We start from the raw sequence: 13426 nt of genomic DNA on the forward strand, positions 1-13426 counted from the left end.
CTGGAGTGGAAGGAACCCAGATACACCAGGTTAAGAGTGGAGGATGTCACACTCAAGTTAAAAAAGAAATGGTGGTAGGGAGGAGATATTAGGTGAGTCATGGCTAGCCAAGCTGGTGCCAGGCCAAGCTGCTCCTTACTCATAGGTTTCCTTAAGAGTAATGTCTGCTGTGGCTTCCTGCTGTTCCTTGTCCCTATCTTTTTTTTCATCCCCCTTTTTTTTCCTTTATTTCTTTTTTTTGTTTGTTTGTTTTTTAACCCCTATGTCCTCTTAGTGCCATGGGGAAGGAGATGAGAGATACTGGAGTACGTTCTGTGGCTGCTATATGAAAATATTTATGAAGTCACGGGGAATGCTGAAGGTATCAGCCACCAGAACGTGGAATACATGCACATGCCTGTGTGAAGTGAGCTCAGTGGTCAGGAATCCATGTTGTAGGAGAGTTGACATGAAGTCAACGTAGGAGGGTTTGGGCTGTAGAGCTGGAGACAGCCTTAGGGTGCCCCACGGGTCAAGGATGACACAGGGGTGAGGGGGAGCCTTTGGGAGGCTTTTTCTAAATGCACTTGTCCTCGTGGGGCTAAAGGAAAAAGCAGTTATTCTGGGGAGCATGGCAATTATAAGCAACTATGCCGAAGGACCCAAGAGCATCATCACTTAATATATATCTCCATGGGGCCTTGGGCATGCAGGAGTCCCCATCTGATCTCCTACTGCACACAAGCTTTCTCTAAGGGGAGTGCCTCCAGGATTTCCTGCCTTGCGAAGGGCTTTCCCATTACACCAGTGCACGGAGGCATCCAGCCTCAATTTTTGTCAAACCGGCTCCTTTGGCAACGTATCCCCCCTCCGCCCCCTCCCAAAAGAAGCTAACAGTAGGATACGTTCTTGCTTGCCTCCTGCCAACCTGAAGTGCTCCCTAAGCTCCTGTTTGCTGACAGCGCCCTTCAAAAAGGCTTAAGGTTGCTTGTCTGCAAATGCTGGTTGCGAGGCTTAGGCCTCCCACCTGATTTCCTCCCAACACTGGAGGGTTGCAACTGCCTTTTATCATCATTAGCTTGCAGATGCTGGAATGTCCCCAGCAGTTACTCTAATTTGGTTTTGAAGGATGAAATTACACAGCAGAGCAAACTGTTTTCCACCAGTCTTCTAGCTGTGGGAGGCCAAATTCTACCACATTGACATGGAACTTGTTTTTTTTCCCAACATCCTCATCTTGGTTTAGATCTCCACTTCGCATAGGGAATTTCCCCTCCTTCTGAAACAGGTTAACCTCCCCTCCACCTTGTGATGCCCAGACCTTGCCCTCATGCAAGGGAGGGATCTGTGTGTTACTATGGGGCAGGCAGAGTCATGCTGGAAGAGAGATCACCCATTCCTTTTGCAAAGAAAGGATGCGAGGAGCACCTGCACTGAAAACTCTTCAATCAGGATCAGTATACATCCCAATGTTCTTAGTGTGTACAAGAATTAAGAGAAGCTCCTCATTCTCTTTTGCCTGTCCCCTTCCCATGATGTAAGACTCACCTCTGGACTTTCCTCCCAGTCACATTTCCTAGTGAAGTACCAAGAAGTGGTTCATCTCTCTAGGCAGCATGCGCAGGCAGCCTGGTCTTCCCACATATTCAGCGGAGGGGAGGCCCCACCTGGAGCAGAGCTTTTGTAGGAGGAAAAAACCTAGAAGAGTGACCTTAATATATTGTGGCAGAAGTAGCAAGTTATCAGATGAAGGCTTGTTGTGGTTATTTATCTTTACTTTTTAAATTTTGGTCTAGAATCTGCAGGAGCAGCTACAGGAACACTGTAGAAATTCTGCAGCCAGTGGAAAGAATAAGCATGTGCTAAACTTGAAGAAAGCTTAATGGCAAGCAGAGCTGGAGTGGGAGTGTGGGGGAAAGGAGAGCATCCAGAATGCTGGTTTGAAATGATGTTTCCATTCTCGTGGGAAGGATGTGACAGAGGAAAACTATGACACAGTTATTGCATCAGATACCCCAAAGTGGAACAAATTACGCATTTTTTAAAAAACACGCATCACTTTATGGTCCTACTCCTACTGATGTCTATGACCTGACCCCCCTGAAGTTTCATGTCATCATCATAACAAGCTCCTCAATTCAGCTGCAGGAGTCCGGTGTCTTCTGTTCTGTCTCATGTGGCACAAGTGAGGTCCCCATTCAGCAGCGCTTGGCCAGCGTCAGCACAAGGAACAATACAGATGGATTATCAACCTGGGTGGAAGTTGCTGGCACTCCCTCCTAAGGCTAAGGCTTAAAAAGAAGTTTTTTTGTGTGTGTTCCAGTGTAGTGAGATCCAAGACACCTCAGGAAGGTTTTTCTTGATAAAGACAGGGCAAGGCTTGGAGGAGAAGCTGAGAGAGGTGGGATTGTTTGCCTTTGAGAAAAGAAGGCTCAGGGATGATCTTACCAAAGTGCGTAAATACCTGATGGGGGTAGGGAGCAGAGGATATGCTGTGAGACTCCTTCCAGTAGTACCAAGTGACAGGATAAGAGGCAATGGTCACAATTTGCAGTAGAGGACATGAAAATCTCTTTTTCACTGTGAAGGTGGTCAAACACTAGCACGGATTGCCCAAGGAGTTTTGTGGAGTCTCCATCCTTAGAGACATTCAAAACCTGACTGGGCACGGCTCTGAGCAATCTACTTTAACTGACCCTGCTTGAGCAGAGGGGTGGATTAGACACTCTCCAGTGATGCCTACCAACCTCAACCATTCTGTGTTGCTGCTTTTGGTTCCACATAGTCCAGAAGGAGTATATTACGAGCATATTTCTTTCCTCATTGCAGTCCTATCCCATTTGAACTCCAGAATTCCTCTGTACTAAATATCAGCTTTTTTGATGCTGGCTATGCAAGGTCAAGCAGATAAGGACTAAGCTGGGAGGAGGATATCATGGCGGACAAGAATGTAAACTGTTCAGCCTGCCGCAGTGTGAGTCTCAGATTTCCCTTTTTATTTTGCATGCTCCATTCCACAGACTAGTGTGGGGGAAGAGAGGGAGACAGGACTTACATGGCCATAATCTAGAGCCTGCATCCCACAAATGACTGTACAACTCTGCAAATTCACAGGCAGTGCCAGGAACTGTTGCCTACTTGCCTTTTGCAGGCTCTCCTACCATTTTTCCTCTCTCAGTCAGAAGTTGTTTTTCGAGTTCCCTGGAAAGATAAATACGGATCTACAGCTGGTGATCCTCATGGGTCAGGCGCAATCCATCAACTGAGCACGGATGCACCCCATGACCCTCCCACCCCCTTTCTGTAACCCTAATTGGGGCTCCCAGACTCAAGCAAATTCATCAGTGGCTCCCAGTGATGACACACACTCATGCTGGTGATTACTGATGTGAGCGGCCACAGCAGAAGATGATGCTGGTTTGGAGCAAAGGGAAGAAATAGGTCAGTTCTTTTGCTTTGGGTAGCTCGTGTTATTCAAACAGTGGATTGAATACAAACAGTTTTTGAATATGTTTGTATTGAACAGTGTTTGAAATGCCTAATTCCTATTTCAGTTGCTTACATCATATTACTACTCTGAAATGCACTTAGTTTTGAAACTGTTTATCTCATGTTAATGAGAGTAGAGCAGCAGACACCAGCCTGTGGGCTTAAAAGAAAAGTTACATGCCAGAGGGCCATGAATGTCTCCAGTAATCGAAGGGGAAAGGTGAGCTTATGATCCTTACACATCTAAGATCGCCCTGTGCTCTAGCCAGGCACAGCTCTGCTCCGAGCCCTCAAAGCCAGGGCTTAGGTAGGGTGCCAGCACCAGCAGTGAGCAGCACCAGAGCCTCACACAGCAGCAGACAGTCACTGTAGCCTTCGTTCTAGGCTGATGCTGACTTAGAGGGCTGCTACAGGTCATGGGGGTGATGGGAGACATTAGCTGCCTTTTGTAGCCTCCAATTGAACTTTGTCTTTATGAACCACAAGGACCATGATTAAATCTCTACTCTGAGCAATGTTCTGAGGCCATACTGGTATCTAATTACCTTCTCCGCTTTTGGCAGCTTAGGAAATGAAGATCTGCTGTGACACTGTCTGTGGTGAAAGGGAGGGAACAGGAAAGGAGAGTAATGCCTACAAAACATCAGCTTCAGGTGCCTCCCGTGACCTTGTGCATGCTTTTCTGCCAGCACCTGCAGCTCGGATGGGTGCTTATCCTGGAGCGATGCCCTTCCTTCCCTCTGCTCGTATTGTCCTGATGGAGGTGGGGGTTTGCTGGAGCCACAGTCACTCATGGCTAGTCCAGGCAGCTGCAAAGAGCAAGGTTGTGCTGTGGTGGCACAGAAGAGGAGCTGCACAGTGAAGCTCTTGGCAATTCAAGGTCTTCCAAGATGCACCTTGACTGTAGGAGGTCCCTGATTGCATGGACCTGCCAGGCCTAGGGGGCTGGAAGAAGGACCCTCCCAGGGAATGGCTCTTAAGAGTATGCTTGGCAGGATAGGTCTGTCCTCCACCCCTGTTGACTGTCTGGCCCCTGTTTTGTTTTTCTTTTCTCACGTGGCTCCAACTCTTAATTTCCCTGTGCAGCTGCTGCCATTGCTCTGTTCCCCAGGACCAGCGCTTGCTCCACAGGCACATTTCTGGTGGTGGGGAAGGAGGAAGGCTGTTTCGACCACGGGGCTCTACGAAGGGCTGAATCTTGTGACCTGGTGCCACAGGGAAGAAAGCCATTGCTAATCCCTACTGTACAGCTGCTCCGCCTGCCCAGCAGGATCAATGGCGCCATCTCGGCCCCATTATGTTGACTCTGTATCAGTGAGGAACGCCACAGAGCTGGGAGGAGAAGGCTCCTCCCTGTGTGGGGCACTGCTGCCTGCCTGAGACAGCCTGGTCCTCCTTTCCCCTGATTATGGAAGAGGTGGTGAAGCACTCACTGATGCTTATGCCCACAGGCTAAGACCCTAGAGGGGGATAGGCAGGGCAAAGACCCTGCCGGGACAAGTGCTAGGCTCTCCAGCCCCAGGATGTGGGGCGAGCATGGGTGCCACGCAGCCTCCCCACAGAGGCCAACCAGTTCTACTGGCAGGTAGAGGCAGGGGTGGATCTTGGAGCCACTTCCAGGGAGCAGGCTGGCGCTGGGGAAAGCGGGGAGGCTGCAGCTGCCTCCTTACCCCACATTCACACAAGGCTGGGGGTCCAGCATTTAGAAAAGGGTCTCGGTGAGAACACATCCATCCATCCCCACACTGCTCATGAAGACGAATGCAGACAGCTTTTCAGACTATACCATTTAAGGAGTTCCTCAGCTTAGTGAACCTCAGCTGACCTCGGGGTATATTGAGTTTGCAGCTCAGCAGAGCAGCATTTCAGTCGAAAGCACGCCACCCAAAACTTCCCTCCTTGCATCTGGGGGAAGGGGGGGCTGTGGGAGGGTGGGTTGCAAATGGCACCACACACAAGCAAAGGTGATTTCACCTAAGTGACTCTTGGATGTAGCCAGGTCCCATCCTAGGAAGGATGTTGCAGACCAACAGGACCAGCTTGAATGTGAAGCAGCTTCAGCAGCTTTTGGCAGGCGCTGGTGCGAGGGGGATGGGAGGGCGCCAGGCCCACAGCACCACTGGGTGCTGCAAGTCGGGACACAGGAGCGTCGCCCCAGCAATGCAGTGTTTACAAAGGTGAAAAACATTAATAACATGCACTATGCTCCTCCTGTTGTTTCAACAAGATCAAGGTGTGTACAGGAGAGCGTGTATGTATATACATGTGCGCATACATGCACTCACTGCGGCTGGCGCAGGATACTGCTCGGCGCAGGATTATTCCAGCCGGGCTGCAGTCAATACTGACAAATACAGTATACGTCCCATCTTGCCCACAGAAGCGAGGGAGCTGTGGCAGGCTCGATGCTTTCCTCCCTCTTGTGAAAGACCCAGGGTGTTTTCAGCAGCGCGGGGAGCTAAGGTCCCAACCATGTCGGGTCCCAGTGATGCATCGTCTTGCTGCTGCACCAAGCGAGTTGGGGAGTGGCTCTGAGCTCCCTCCGTGCTCTGCCCGCTCGGCGTGCTGCACGAGACAGGGGTTCAGTGTAAGAAGCGAAAAAAAAGAAGAATAAAAAAAAAAATAGCATGTGAGATCATATAATTAAAGATGGTATCAGAATGTCTAATTAGGATGACTGAGAGAACTTGGCTGGGAGACGCAGCCAAGAGCTGAGTTAGTGTGTTTGCCAGTCCAAAGCTCCTTAACAGTAATTAATCCTTAAATGTCCAATTGTTCAGAGTTCAAGGAAACACCTCCTACTACTGTACTTTGTGTTCCTGTTAAGCAAGGAGACACAGCAGGGCGTGTGCCCTTATTCTGTAAGAGCGACACGCCTAGGGGTGTTGTTAGGAACTAGACCGAAGGTTGAGTATAATTATTAACTACCTAAGAGTTCCCAGCATTGCACAATTACCCAGGCCGCCTTGCAGCTGTGCGCTTGCCTGTTTTGTTTTTTTGTTCTTTTGAAATAGAAATGCTGAGCTTTAGTGGTGCATATGGACAAAATATACCCAAGTGTCATGTGCTCCCCTTCCGCTGTCCCTTGCGCCACTGAGCTGGGATGCATTAGCAGAGGGGAGCGTATGTATGTATATACGTACTGTATGAAAGTCAGTGCTGCCCTTCACTGAAACTCAATAGGCTTATTTACATCACTTGCAAATTTGACCCAAAGATTTATTCTTTGTTTTGATGCTGTCAGCGACTCTCACATTAACATAAAAGCCTGGGCTATTTACTCTTGTGGGATTTTTCATGCTGTTTGCATTTTTGAGGTGGGTTGTGTTGGGGTTTTTTCTTTGTTGATATTAACAGGGGGGGAAACCCGAAGGCAAAAGACATAGGTTTGACACAGTAGGTGAATCAAACTGCTTGTCCTTCTACAGGTCCTCTGTCATTGTCAGTCTTGTCTGGGCAGTCACTGGGATGGTGGGAAGGGATGCTCTGCTGCAGGCAGGTGGGCTTGAGAAGCAGAAGTGCTGCCTTCAGGAAAGCCCAGCTCAGCAGCAGCATCACGTATCACTCACAGACAGGAGGGAGTTATGTGTCATTTCCTCAGATGCAGCATCATCTTTTAAGTCGCGTTTCTATGTTTTTATCCTCTCCTGTCTTTTTTTAATTGACCCTTTCTGCCAGGCGTGGCGAGGCCCGGCTGGGAGCCGGCTGGCCAAAGTCGCTTCTGCAGGGGATCATTAACTCGGGCGTCAGCCAAGGCCGTTGAGTGTTTATAAAACTCAGACAATTAAACACGGTCGCAGCCCCGAAATGCTATAATTGGAAAGCAGACTGTGACAATGTCCACCGAGAGGACCCGGCTGCCCGGCTCCGAGGCGGGATGGGCGGCAGGGCTGGGCAGGGCTGTGCCGTCCCGCCAGCATGGTCGGGCATGGCCAGGGCTGCTCCGTGCAAACGCCCAGCCGGGAGAGTCCTTGCCCTGCCGAGCCTACATGCTGCTGGGTGAAAACAAAGGCTGGGGAGGGAAACAGGAGAAAAGGGACTTGCCCAGGGCCACCCAACAGCCAGGAGCTGGCTCTGGCCCCTGGCAGCCTCTGTGCCAGCCTGGAGTTCTGACATTGTTCCTACAGGCATTTATCATGGCATGAAGACCCTCCCCCTGCCAAGATGCTATTTTGGGAGGGTGAAGGGGCTGGTGGTGTCCCGTGGCTGCTGCCCGGGGATTTGGAAATGGCCATTAACCAAGCAGCGGGCCCCAGGCAGGCTGTGGGGTTGCAGTCAGTGGGGAGAGGCATGGTTGGGGCTCTTCCCAGTCTATACAGTACTGCTGTAACCTGGCCTCCACTCTTAGCCAGTTCCAAGTACCACAGTACCAAATGCCATCAATGCTTGTTCCCCTTCAGTGATCGAATGGCCACTGGAGCTGCGTCAGGCAGCTGTTGAACTCGCTTTCCAAGGAGATCTATGTCTTCCGTAAAGATGCCGAGTACTAGACTGGGATCACCACAGCCCTGCTCCAAGCTCTGCAACTGACTCACTGTTTCACCATGAGCATCACTTCACCTTTTTGTGACTCAGAATTTTCATCTATCAATTAGGGATTTATGAGGTTTAATTAAGGTCTGTGAAGCCCTTTCAGATCCTTGCTTGAAAGATGCTGTGCAGGCATAAAGTGGTGTACGCAATGAAGAAAACAAGAGAAATTAAATGCTCTAGACGAGAGAGAGGAGAGGGCAGGTTTCCCACTGCTTGGTCTCCCAATTACATGATCCTTGTTTGGATGGCAACCTCACTTTAACCTGTGGACAAACGAACTTGTTCACCCCTTCTTGCAGCAGACAGGCGATGACGTGCAGCAGCATCTTACTCATTAGTTAGCCTTCAGTCGTCTTTCCAGAAGTATGAGCAAACAGGGAAGGGGGAAGGGAGCAAGGGCGGGTGAGGAGTACAAATTCCAGAGAAAAGGGAAGTATCAGAAAGCAAGCTAGGATGTGCAAGGGCCTTTATCACTGCTGCTGAGATCTAGCTGTGCATAGTAACAAACAGGAATAGATCTCATCTGTCCCTAGAGGTACGTGCCCCGGAGCAGGGAAGAGCAGATGAGTTACAACAGAGAGGAAGCAAGAGAGTCGTCTTATGCAAGGCCTCTATTTCAGTGTCAGAGAGGTGGTAGATTCAACTTGAAGGAGTTTGAGGAAAGTGTTTGAACCTAGCCAGAGTGAAAAGTTGTTTTATCTATCTTTTTAAAGGTTAAGACCTTGTTTGCAGAAGTTGTTGAACACACACTTTGTTTGAAGCTTATGCTTAAATTTAAGCATGTCCTTAAGGCCTTTACTGAAGGGATGTACCCAAATTTGTTTAGGTGCGTGGTGGAAACCAGGTCTAAGGGGTGGGAATCTAACAGCAGTTGTGAGACTAGCCAGATTATGAAGGTCCCCAGGACTCTCAGAAAGCAGTAATAACATGACCAGCCTTGCCGTAGTATTCATAAGGTCATGTTGACCTGGGGTAGAAACAGGCAAAAAGGAAGTTCCATCTCCAATCTTTATTTTCTCCTTTGCTTGCTGTACAAACAGCCCTGTGGAAGCTGGCTCCAGTAGGTGTGGTCTGTGTATGCACTCCTGGGTGTGCCACTTTGTTGTGTTAAAAGGACCATTCCTCAACTGAAAGCAAGTTTCCAGGTTGTCAACGACAGTCACATCAAAACTGGTGACCCCTCCCATCCCCCATCTGCATGTTTTCCCTCTTAGGTAAGAACAGAGCTGCCTGTTGAGGTGAAACCCAAACTAGCCCTGGGTTTGGTGTCTTTGTTCCATGCTGATCTGGGACACTCTGCGTATCTTTCCTCTGGGCTGACAGGGAAAACAGACGCATGATAATAATTGCTGCTGGCTAGAACAGCCGCCTGCTTTCAGGGCAGCCACCCTAACTCTCCTCCTCTCTCCTGGAAAAAGCTCCCCAAGTCTCTCCAGCTTTCCTCGGGGTTTCTTAAGCTTATTGTTGGGCTGGCTGGTCTGCTCTAAACTCCATCTTTCTGAAAACATTGCACTGGTGCCCCAAATCTGGCATAAGGTTTAGCATCAATGAGCACTCTTTTGGGATAAAGCATGATAATGACCTTCTGTGACACACTTATGACACTCCATTAACATATCCCAAAAGAAATGTTTGGTTTTTTGTTGCAACAGCAGCATACCGTTGACTCATTATATGATCTACTCTAATTCCTCCAGATCCTTTTGTGTAGTACTGCTGCTTAACCAATTATTCCAAGTCATTCATTTGTGCACTTAATTTCTCATTCCCAATCCTAGTACTTTGCTGTGTTTTTATTGAATTTTATCCAGTTGATTCTGAGCAGCTTTTGCAATTTATTGAGATCACTTGAAATAATAACGTGCAGATTAATTGTTCAGAAAATCCTATGCACAGGCCCATGCCTGCACCCATAGCTGGTTCCAGAGCCCAGCCTTTCCATCTTAAAAACAAAGGCCTCTAGCACTCCATGGCATTCTTGCAGTATTCAGCTGAAATGTCAAGATGAAGCTTGGCAAAGCTGTGAATTTTGGAAGGCTCTTTCACTGGAAATATGGAATAAGAGCATCTGTTCAGCTGGCAGTGGCTTTTGGTCTCCAATCATCTAGTGTTGGTTTGAATCACTAATATTTTTTGTATTACTACTGATCCTTGAAGCATGTAGTCGCTAAAAATACGCAAGCTTGAAATCAGCTTCTGCCTGTAAGGGAGGAGATGGAGCTACTGTTGTGTGATGGTACACCTGGACCACCGCAGGTCTTATCAAGAATCGCCGAGCCTGGGCTTCCCCTCCCAAGGACTGGAGCTACAGCTCCATTGCCATTACATTTTTTTCCCACTCCCAGCCAAAAGGTCCGGATACACGTTGTCTTCAGAAGTGAAAATGTAGGAATTTGGTGTCCTCTGGTGGCAACTGTGAGACTTACAGTTGGCGAAAGCAAGCGTGACCTTCCAAACGGGAATGGTCATTCAGGCCAACTGGCTGTATGATCTGGGCAGAGCAGTGATATTCCTTCCCGCCCTGCACTGTAAATATTTCTAGTCCAGGCTGGCTTCTGTGGTTTGTGTATCCTCACCCCTCCTATGTATTTTATGCCTGGTTAGCTGCTCCCCTTTCTGGAGTGCTGAGGCGCATGTGACTTTGGGTTCGAGATTGACTTGATGGTGTTTGCTCATTGTTCTCCTGTGATTTCTTTAGCTCACAAAAGGAAATCTAGCTTCTATAGATACCTCTTCACAGTTAGTGAAGGCTTTAGCTGCTTGCATGGCCCCTTAGTAAAATAAGTGTGCCTATGTCCAAAGACCTTTTAACCCACTTCTCTAAGCCCTTAATCTATTACCCTCAGGCTTGCCCCAATGTAGTTCCAGTCACTGGGTGAAAGGACTGATGAGCAAGAAGACACAGAGCACCTGGCCAGCCTGTGTTTGGCTCTTTTAGCCACAAAACAGGTGAGAGCAGCTCAGAGCATTGCATAGATGGCGAACAGTACGGTGGGAGGATGTGTTTGCCACAATTTGCGGTGTGTAGAGTATGTAAAGGGAGCATGCTGAGCCATAACCTCCAGGTGCTTCTGCTGGATATGGATGAAAACTGATCAACCTCAAGGACCTTGGAGGTTAAAAGTCTGTAAGTGTTTGGTGCGACTGCAGCCAGAACAGTCAAATGACCCTATGAGAAAAAGCAGCCTTAACTCCTCTCTCCATCTCATTCACTATGCTACCACGGCATAGTCTTCTCTTTTTCAAGGGCAGCACAAGTGTTAATGATACAAAAGGAATATAGCACAGCTGGGGCTAGCTCATTGAGGTCAAAGTGATATGTTCTCTGACATGTAGAGGCAGGCTGAGAGACAAACTTCTGCAGGGGAGTCAGGTAAACAGAATTTTTTTGGGTGTGGGTAGATGGACTAGCAAGTCTGGGACACCATGGCACCGAGACAGGCTGACCCCATGGAGTCTGTGTGTTGTACCTTCATGTGGGAATAGCTTCAGAGAGCACAGTCAAGATCTTCCCACAGAGCTGCTGCAATTACAGCATTGGCTGAAAACGGAGCCCCTTTGTGGCGTGAATACAAACAGCAAAAAGCTGGCACTGCTTTGGGAGTTTTATAACTTAGTGGAAAAGAATGGGAGAAAGGGAATACTAGTGCTTCTATTTTACAGAAAACCACAGCACTTTGAGACTTGGGCTGCAATTCACAGAGGTATTTATTTAGGTGCCTGATTTCCATGCAAATCTTTGAGAATAAGGTACTTTGGATGCAAGCATCAGTGAACTCACCCAGAGACTCACAGGAAGACAGCATACATTTTCTGGTCCCTACTCTAAACCTCCATCACTGTCTATCAGAGGCAGACAGACTGCTTCCTTAGCTATCTGCCTTCCTGCCAGCACCGCTCTCTCAAGGCTGTGGTAGCACTGGTGGACTCTCCCAAAACTGTGGCTGTAAACAGGGCTCTCCAGAAACAAGCATTATCTCCTGATCTGATAACTGAGGGGCCAGCTGAACATGAGGCCAAAGGCAGTAACTGGTCCCCAGTTACAGACTCAAACAAATCCTCATGCTATAGTAAAGTCAGTAAAATGCCTTTAGCAGAGGATCTTTAAATCTTGATGTCTGCTGTTCTCTGGGTGTTCAGAGCCCTCAGCTGGCTTGCAGCCTTCAACAGCTGGCCTACAGAAGGGTAACAATTAGCAGGAGAACCCCCTCCTTCCTTCCCACAGTCCTGGGGCATTTGTCCTTGTGGAGCAGAGGTGATTTCTGCTTGTGCCATGATCTGTAGTTCACCTATATAAAAGGCCCAGAAGCTGCTAGAAAAGGCAGTAAAGAGCAGTTCCAGCTTTTTCTGTGAGGGTGCACCATGTTTTTATGGCAGGTAGTGGGACATGAGAGACCTGTGCCAGCTGTCTGAGCTGCAAAGGCAAGCTGGGGTATCACCTGCAGTGGCCAAGCACATCCTGCAGAGATGGACTTTGTGCTTTTCTTTGGTGTCAGCCTCAGGTCAGTGGCTAAAGGGCTTGTGCCCTTGCCAAGCAATCAAACAACGTGTGTGCGCCCTCCTGCAGGCACAAGGAAGAAATTTTCAGTTTTGTTCACTTATTAACGTTGGTTCTGAGGTTTCACTGTACTATTGCTGCCTTCATCTACTGCTGGGTGTTTGCAGAAGGCTGCTGCTTCATAGCTTATCCAAAACATGGGCATAACTTTGCAGTGACCTTGCTTATTTACTTATTTATGGCCACATCTCAGGTCTCTATAGCAGCTCTGCCAATCCCAAATACCCAAGTGAAGACTCCAGTCATGTGCTGAGCTTAGAAAAAAAAATTACTTTACAGAAGCATATCTGAGGTTTTGTGTTTGCACTTTTTTTACAGGCATTTCTTTCTGAAAGACATTTTAGAAACAATATAGATCCTCCTCGTCTGCAGCAACTCCAGACGCTTGGGGTTTTTCTAAGGAGGGCATCAAGTATTGCAAGGCTTTTTGCCCACTTTCTGTAACTTGACCATACGCAGAGCGGTACTTTCCAACTCCTGCCCGAAATAGCTAAATTATCGTTTGGTTTCTTCTCTTCGTTTGAGTATTTGCATTCTCTCCAGCAGGTGGTAGCAGCCTCCTTTAAGCTGCGCAGCCCTCCTGCCTATCGCTGCGGCATTGCTGCCCTGTGATTCGCGTCCCTGGCTGTCCTTGGCCTCACTTGTCTTTTCATCCTCAACTGCATGCCTGAATTCTCCTGTGGAGGAAGGTCTGCTGTTTAGGTCCAGAGAGTGCACTAAATATACCAGCAACGTGAAGCGCAGCAACAGAAGGCAATGACACAACAGCATGAGCAAACGTGAAATGTCTCACAGTTGTATACGATTTACTCCTGATGGTTTCACAGCGCTGTCATGTTCTAGCCATTACAGGTGAGGGTCTTGTAG

The sequence above is a fragment of the Strigops habroptila genome, chromosome 10 (assembly GCF_004027225.2).
Source record: "Strigops habroptila isolate Jane chromosome 10, bStrHab1.2.pri, whole genome shotgun sequence".
In the NCBI taxonomy this organism is placed as follows: Eukaryota; Metazoa; Chordata; class Aves; order Psittaciformes; family Psittacidae; genus Strigops; species Strigops habroptila.